We start from the raw sequence: 9,006 nt of genomic DNA, 5'->3' as shown, positions 1-9,006 counted from the left end.
TTTATATATATATATATATATATATATATATATATGGGCAATCAATTTCTGAGAGTCATATCAAAAGATAGCCTATATATGTTATATACATATTATGTATGTTTGTGTGTGTGTATATATATATATATATATATGTGTGTGTGTGTGTGTATATATTGTAAACATACACCAACACACATTTTTGTATGAGATGTGTAGGTATAGCGTGTGTGTGTGTGTGTGTGTGTACATGTATGTATATATATATATATGCTTGTATTCTCTAAGTTAAAGAAACATTGCATTGCTGAAAGTCTCAGTGTGACGTGGAATATCGTTCTGTGGAACCAATTTCCCATTAAATTCCTGTGGTAGACGGAAGTTCAATGGCGAATTGGTTTTACATTACAGCAAGCTTTTTTGGAACCAAAACAAAGTGGACGCTTGTCTATATATATATATATATATATATGTGTGTGTGTGTATGTGTATAGACAAAAGGTAATTGTACATTATTTGTGCATGCATGCATTTAATAGGGTGAAGAAAAGCTATATGTATTAGTTAGTGTTTGTGTGTGTGTATACCCATACACACAGGTATATAGAATGTGTGTATACATATATATATTGTGTATGTGTGTGTATACATATATATAATTATATATACACACATATATGTATATATATATATAGGCACCTGCCAACAAGATATGTGTGATATCTGGTTTGGCACACATGTATAAACATGTATTTGCATATATCCCACAGAGTGTACCTGTATGATTTACATGTGTCTGTGCGCATGTGTGTGGTGTGGTGGTGGTGGTGGGGCTACTATTTGAACAGCTTGTCCTATTTGTGTGTGTCAAGGTGTGTGTATGTTAACATATATATATATATATATAATATACACAGCAAAAGTTACACTCTTATGAATATATGTGTGTGTGTGTGTATATTATTTATGAGTTGAAAAACATGTACACAGCACATACACACAGGCACATATAAGTGTATATAATATCATATATACTCACCCATATAAATAAATACACACTCCAAATTACCATGTTGTAAAAAAAATTACCAAATTCAGTATTAATTTTTCAACAGAGCTTTCATAGACATTTACATATACACTCAAACACTGATACATACCTAAGTACATTTATTTATATATATATATACATCCTTTATTGTTTACTGATCTCAATCATTGGACTGCAGTCATGCTGGGGCACCGTGTATGTGTACATATATATATATATATATATATATATATATATATATCACATGGCTGACCAGGCTATCAAATGTTACACATCACTGGTCACAATGCACTTTTTGCATTGTTTTAGTCTTCAAATGACACCAACTTGCTGGCTAGGCAAGCAGGCTAACATTGCCCCTAATAAAAAAGGGGGCGGGCTGGAGCAACGTGAAATGAAGTGTTTTGCTCAAGAAGACAATGTGCTGCCAAATCAGGGAATCGAACCCAAGATCTGTCAATCATGAGTGCAACAGCCTAACCACCAGGCCATGCACCTTCACACACATACATATATATCCATATATATATATATTATACATGAATACTAATGACAGGAATGAGTAAAAGTTAAAAAGTATATACACACATATATACATTGATATCTTGGAACTGGTGTCCTTATTTTAGTTGAAATATTCAGTCTTCCCTCTGTTGTACCTTCTGACCTTTTTCAGGTTCCTGTTGTATTCAGATATGTTCTTGGAATTTCCAACGAAACCCTTTATTGAATCCTTAGGGGGTTAATCTGATCTCATTCCATTGTCCACAGTTCTGGGAATGTTCTCTTTATTATTCTACAACTTGTGATGCTTTGGGAATTGAACTTACATCCTCTGTAATAGTATAGCTAAACTACTCCACTTAACCAATGCTGGGATTTACTGTCTTATTTGTCCCTTACAACAATTAAGTAGTGCCAATAAGGGATTTTAACCCATTAGCATTTAAAGGAGCCATATTCAACCGAAATAATCTTTGTTTTATGTTCAAAATTACCAGTTCTGGCCTCACACCTACCCAACAATGTCACTCTAAAAATAAACAATCACATCATAAAAATCTTGAAGCTACAAGATAATACATGATTAATTCAAGACAATGTGATTAACCCTTGAGATTTCAGATTACTCTGTCAAATTTAATATTTATTTGTTCACATTGCTTTGAATTAATCCTGCATTATCTCTTAGCTTCAAGATTTCAATGATGTGACTGTTTAGTTTTAGAATGATATTTTAGGTCAGGTGTGAGAGGCCAGATCTGGATGATTTGAATGTTATACAGGTAAAATATTTAGTCTGGATTATGGCTTCTTTAAATGCTAAGGGGTTGAATAAGCTTTACACACTTGACAGAGTAATCTAAGTGCTAAAGGGTCAAAACTAACTTCTTTTATTGTTATGTTTGTATGTTTAACCCTTTTTTTCACCCTGTTTTGAATTAATCCTGTATAATCTCTTATGCTAGTGATTTTGGTGATATGACTGTGTATTTTTAAAATGACATTGTATGGTAGGTGTAAGAGGCTGGATCTTGACAGTTTGAACATAAATATAGGTAGAATACTTGGGCCCAATATGGCTGGTTTAAATGCTAAAGGGCTAATGTTCTACCTTTAGTTAACTCTTAGCTTGTTGTAACACACAGTGCCACATGAAGCTACATCAATGAGCCGAGCGTGAAATGTTTATCTCAAGAACCAAACTTACCTTCATTTTGAAGGAAGTGAGGGAATATCTAACATCAAGGAGAAAATTCTAACCCCTTCTTTTAGCATTCATTTTTGTTATGTAGCAGAATCATTACAGGACTGGGGTTTTGACTTAGAAAATTTCAACATCATCATCATCATCATCATTTAATGTCCGCCTTCCATGCTAGCATGGGTTTGACGATTTGACTGGGGGTTGGCGAACCAGATGGCTACACCAGGCTCCAATCTGATTTGGCAGAGTTTCTACAGCTGGATGCCCTTCCTAACACCAACCACTCTGAGAGTGTAGTGGGTGCTTTTACGTGCCACTGGCACGAAGGCCAGTCAGGAGGTATTGGCAACGGCCACGCTCGAAATGGTGTATTTTACGTGCCACCTGCACAGGAGCCAGTTCAGCAGTACTGGCAACGATCTCGCTTGAATGTCTTTTCACGTGCCCCTGGCACAAGTGCCAAGGAGGCAACGTTGGTAACGATCACGCTCAAATGGTGCTAGTTACGTGCCACCGGCATGGAAGCGAGACAGCTGGTGCTCTGGCAACGATCACGCTCGGACGGTGCTCTTAGTGCTCCACTGGTACAGGTGCCATCATGATTTCACTTGCCCCAACAGGTCTTTGCAAGCCGAGTTTAGTGTTCAATGAAAGAGGTGATGGCATGGGTGCCAGTCTACAAATTTAGATCGATTTCATTTCAGCATGATGTTAATTAAAGACTTTAAGGTGTTCCTCTCAATGCTGGGCCAACTGAGGAGGTTATCACAGCACAGCATAAAATAAAAGGTCTGGCTCCTAATTTCTATTCCCTGATGGTCCCACAAGACAATGGACTAGTAAAAGTAATTGTTGATTAAGAGTTAAGTGTAGTTGTTTATCTAGTGGGTGCAAGTTCTTTCAGGCTTTAGATTAGTAAATCTAAAGCTCAGAAGAAACTGGCTTTTGTTAGAGGCCTGTGAAGCTTTAAGTTGCATGGAACCGAATCGAGTTCTTTTAAATAATATATATAAATTGGTTGGCATTAGCAAGGTCATCCAGCCAGAGAAATCATGCCAAAGCAAATATTGGAGCTTGATGTAGCCCTCGGACTTGCCAGCTTCAGGTCAATTATTCAGCCTATGCCAGCAGGAGGACAGGTGTTGTTGATGATGATGATGATGTTTTCTCTGCTTGAAGTGTAACTAACTAGTGACATCCCAGGTAGTAGAATAATGAATAAGGTGAATATTATGTGTATGTGTTTTTATATATATAATAAGAGATAACAAAAGAATAAACGATTATCTTATTAACTTCATTGGCTTACAGTTGTTTCCACTATAGATGTAGTGGATTTGTAGTTGAGTACCTAAGTAACACCTTACAATTTCATCAGAACCTCAAACATGAAGTACAATTTATTTGGGAAAACAAATACATTTCAGCATATATAGATATATATACCATCATTATCATCATTTAACATCCATGCTGGCATGGATTGGACTGCCTGACTGGTCAAGTCCAGGAGCCACATCAGTTTCTATAGCCTGGTTTGGCTTGGTTTCTATGGCTGGATGCCCTTCTTAATGCCAACCACTCCAAAGAGTGTACTGGGTGCTTTTTATGTGGCACCTTGGTCTTAGAATCTCAATTCTGTTGTGATGGACAGGTTTTCTTCAGTACAGCAATGTGCCACATATCTCAGTACTCTGTCTTCTCTTTTGTAAGGTTCAGCATTTTGAGTGTATATATCTATACACACACAGCAAAATACATTTGTGTTTGAATATCTAGAACACTTGTATAAATATGTATTTGCATATATATATGTGTGTGTGAGAGAGAGAGAGAGAGAGAGAGAATGATCTAACTCCCACCCCCATAGGTTTAATAAAGGAGTTGGTTTGAGATTCCAAGAGCATTACCATATATGGTAGGCACTTACGAAAAAGAAAGCCAGAGGGCTCAACTGTTAAGATGTCAGGACAACCAAAACAGAGGACAACTGTTCTGAATATATCAGTGTATTCCTCGCCTCTGAAACCAACACAATATGAAGTGCATATATATATATATATATATATATATATATATATATATGAAATATATTTACAGACACACACATGCCAGGTTTAGTCAAAATTTTTTTCATATTTTAAGCTTTATTTCAAACAAATTACATATGTGAAGCATTTATTCATTAAAATATATCACATCATATTCTATTGTCTGTTGCCATTGTTGTGCCAGAAGCTCGATTCCATGCTTATACCATTTGACTGGTTTAGAGGCAAAAATCTCCCTGCACCCATTTTCAACCTCATCTATATCGTTGAACCTCCGTCCGTGCAGGATATGAGCCATGGCTCAGAAAAGATGTAATCTATGGTGGACTGTAGGCAGAGTGAGGCAGCACTTCCAGCCCATCAAGTTTCTGTCTGGTTACCTTGGCAGTATGAGCTGGGGCATTATCATGCTGTGGGGGTGTACATCTTTGATTGACCAATGCTTGATAGGAGTGTAACAGCCCCTCAAAATTCCACCAAACACACATCATGACCTTCTGTTTAAACTGCTCTTGTTTGTCAACAGGTTCTGAAGCCTGGCTGGAACAAAGCCACTGATTTCTCTTATTAGGATTACAAAAATAGATACATTTTTCATTCCCTCTTACAATTCAATGCCAAAAATAGGCATTTTGAGGATTTGCCAGCAGTTTTTGCAAATGTTCACACATCATTGAGCCTGGTCATGAGGAGCTTCTTAGTAGTGTCTGTTCACAAGGCCAAACTTATGGAGGTGTTGATTAATAGTGGTTTGTGGAGGACCAAGTTCTGCTGATAATGTACAAGTGCTTGGTTGTTGTTCAACCCTTCAAGCAAGGCCTCATTTTCCACAACTGAAGGTCTCTCTAACCTTGGTCACCCTAACCTTGTGTCCCCTTCCTTAAAATGTCTCAACCAGTTTTGTGCCTCATGTTCATTGCCAGTTTCTGGGCCTTCCACATCATTAATCTCTTGTACTCAGTCCTTTTCCCCACAGGTAATACAAGATGGCTCCAATTGCAGTTTTTTCATCATTCATTATCAAAGCTGTAAAATAAAGAAAAAAAAACTTAATGTTTATTTGCTTTATTTATAAAAATAACGAATAAACAATTCAGCAACAATTGGACAAGTTGTATCAAATTAATGATATAACAAAGAGGTACAAGTTATCCAAAATCATCTGTGAAAATTTGCAAAAACTTTTGACTCAATCTGGTACACACACAGGAAAAAAAAATTTTTTTTTTTAATTAAAAAGCAAATTCCACCCCCACACCATTCACATACACCTCACCCCCACACCTCAATTTGCAAAGAAATACATGACCAAAGAGATTTTTCTCTTATTCCAGAGCCTAATCGCTCCTCTCCCCCAAACCAAGCATCAATTCCACACACAGTTTCAAGATATGTCTCACAGATGCTCTGTGATGTTTTGGGTCTTTCAACATCAGACCCCCTCCCCACCTTGCCCAGTTGACCCAGCAATAGTTTGGTCAAGCCCTAGCCAGGGATCCCAATAGCAGCAAATCCACTGGTCTGCCCTCTATCTAAAGCCACCTTGTGGCTTTCTCTGCAGCATCAGTGATGATATTGATGACCCTTTTCTGTGCCGCATCAGTAACTCCAAGCCCAAGTAATAACAACAATAATAATAATAATAACATGCACACCACATGGGAAAAAATAAATGACACCCTTCTCTCCACTTCCTCTCATCTCAATGCCATAGTTTATTATGGAACTTTTCTCTGAGCAGCTCCATCTGACTGACCACCACCAACCAACCAACCACTCACCAGCACCACCACCACCACCACCACAACATAGGACATTGACTGGTGGGAGTGAGATTGTGTAGAGATGACCGTTGATGTGTGGTCAGTTCAGAAGCAGGGCAGGGCTTGCATGAGAGACAGACAGACAGACAAATTGTAATTGGTTTGTTTCCCATGCTTGTTGTTGGGTGGATGGGTCAGTCGTGTCCAATGTCCAGGTTTCTTATACGCTCCTGTCTTACACTGGCTCTGGCCCTCCACTGCTGCCCACTACTACTGGACACAGTCAAACATACTGGACTCTTGAGCAATGGATTCCATTATCTCTAAAATAAATATGGTCACCTCAAGTGACATTACTGCTGTTGTATTTATTATTTATTTATTGTTCTTATTGTCATTGTTGTTTAACCAGATTCCTGGTCAGTTCTCATAAAGTTGTTCTATGATCAGAGACGTTCCAGTTGTGACCATCCTATCTTTCTGATTATCATTTTTCTTTTCAGACATAAAGTAAACAAGATGATTTCATCTTCATTCAATATATCCTTCCATACTTTTTTTTAATGCAGCAGTTTTGAGGGAGATTAGCTGCTGTTTCTTGTAGATTCAATGACTACATACAAGCTCCCTCATTTCTTGAAGGGTAGAGTTAGTATGTGTGGTTAACTGTACAAGGGGCTACTGAAAAGTTCCTGGATTTGGGTAAAAGAAAATACAGGAGGGTCGATTAATTATGATTTTATTCAACCTATTCCCCTCTCAGATTCACACACTTATTGTAGTGGGTGTTCAGTTTTTCTAAGCCCTATAAAATAACTCAGAAGTTTGGGCCTCCAACCAGGCCTTTCACAAAACCCTTAAAACCAGGAACGTTTCAGCAACCCTTTGTACATAAATTTAATGATATATACATGTGTATGGTTTACATATGTATAATAAAACCAGAAATTTATTGGTATTATTTACTTTCCATTACACATGTTTCATTTGCTAATAGGAATTACAAAGTTATACATGTTAGATAGACATCTACGGAAAATTCTTCAGACAGAGAAATTATTCTTTTATTTGTTTCAGTCATTTGACTGCAGCCATGCTGGAGCACTGCCTTTATTCAAGCAAATCAACCCCAGCACTTTTCTTTGTAAGCCTAGTATTTATTCTATCAGTCTCTATTGCCGAATGGTTAAGTTACAGGGACATAAACACACCAGTATTGGTTGTCAAGCAATGTCGGAGTGACAAACACGAACATATATCATCATCCTCGTTTAACGTCTCTTTTCCATGCTGGCATGGGTTGGACATTTTGACTGAGGTCTGAAGACCCAGCAACTGCACCAGGCTCCAATCTGATCTGGGAATGTTTTTACAGCTGGATCAGCAACTGCACCAGGCTCCAATCTGATCTGGCAATGTTTTTACAGCTGGGTGCCTTTCTTAACGCCAACCACTCTGAGAGTGTAGTGGGTGCTGATGGGCTTCTTTCAGTTTCTGTCTACCAAATTCACTCACAAGGCTTTGGTCGGCCCGAGGCTATAGTAGAAGACACTTGCCCAAAGTGCCACACAGTGGGACTGAACCCAGAACCATGTGGTTGGTAAGCAAGCTACTTACCACACAGCCACAATACTATTGTTATTTAATTTTTCTGTCTGAAGAAGTTCTAATAGAAAATTCCTTGCATGGACAAATTAAATAATACTATCATTAATAAGAAAAAAATGAGATGACAAAGGAATAAACAATTAGCTTACATCTGTTTCTGCTATAAGATGCAGTGCACTCATAGTTGAGTGCCTGAGTAACACCTTATAGCTTCATCAGAACCTCAAATATGAAGTACAATTTATTTGGGTAAACAAATACATTTAAGCATATATATATATACATATCTACACACACACAAATAAATTGCTCTTCATAGTCATGGTTCTGATGAAGCTATGTGTTGTTATTCAAGCGCTCAACTATGAGTCCACTCCACCTTATAGCAGAAACAACAGTAAGCTAATCAAGATCATAATATAATCATTCATTCCTTTGTCTTAATACTATTATTGTTTAATTTCTCTGAAGAATTTCTAATTGGAAATTCCTTTCATGTTTACCTAACATGTAAAACTTTGTAAATCCTATAAGCAAATGAAACATGTGTCATGATGAATAAATAAGGCCCATAAAAATTTGTATTTCTTGTTTTGTTATACAATAATTCAGCAAATTATTTTCCCATAATTCTCAATTTTTTTATATGTATTTTGATTAACATGCAACATGGATACATTTTGGATTGTAATAATGGAATAAGCAGATGTGCTTCATGAGGAAACAGTTGGGATTTACCCTAACTACCTACACACACACACACACACACACACACACATATATATATATATGTATGTATGTATGTGTGTGTGTATACACATACACACACACATATATATTAAATAA

The sequence above is a fragment of the Octopus bimaculoides genome, chromosome 23, assembly GCF_001194135.2.
Source record: "Octopus bimaculoides isolate UCB-OBI-ISO-001 chromosome 23, ASM119413v2, whole genome shotgun sequence".
Taxonomy (NCBI): Eukaryota; Metazoa; Mollusca; class Cephalopoda; order Octopoda; family Octopodidae; genus Octopus; species Octopus bimaculoides.
This window is presented reverse-complemented; position numbering follows the sequence as displayed.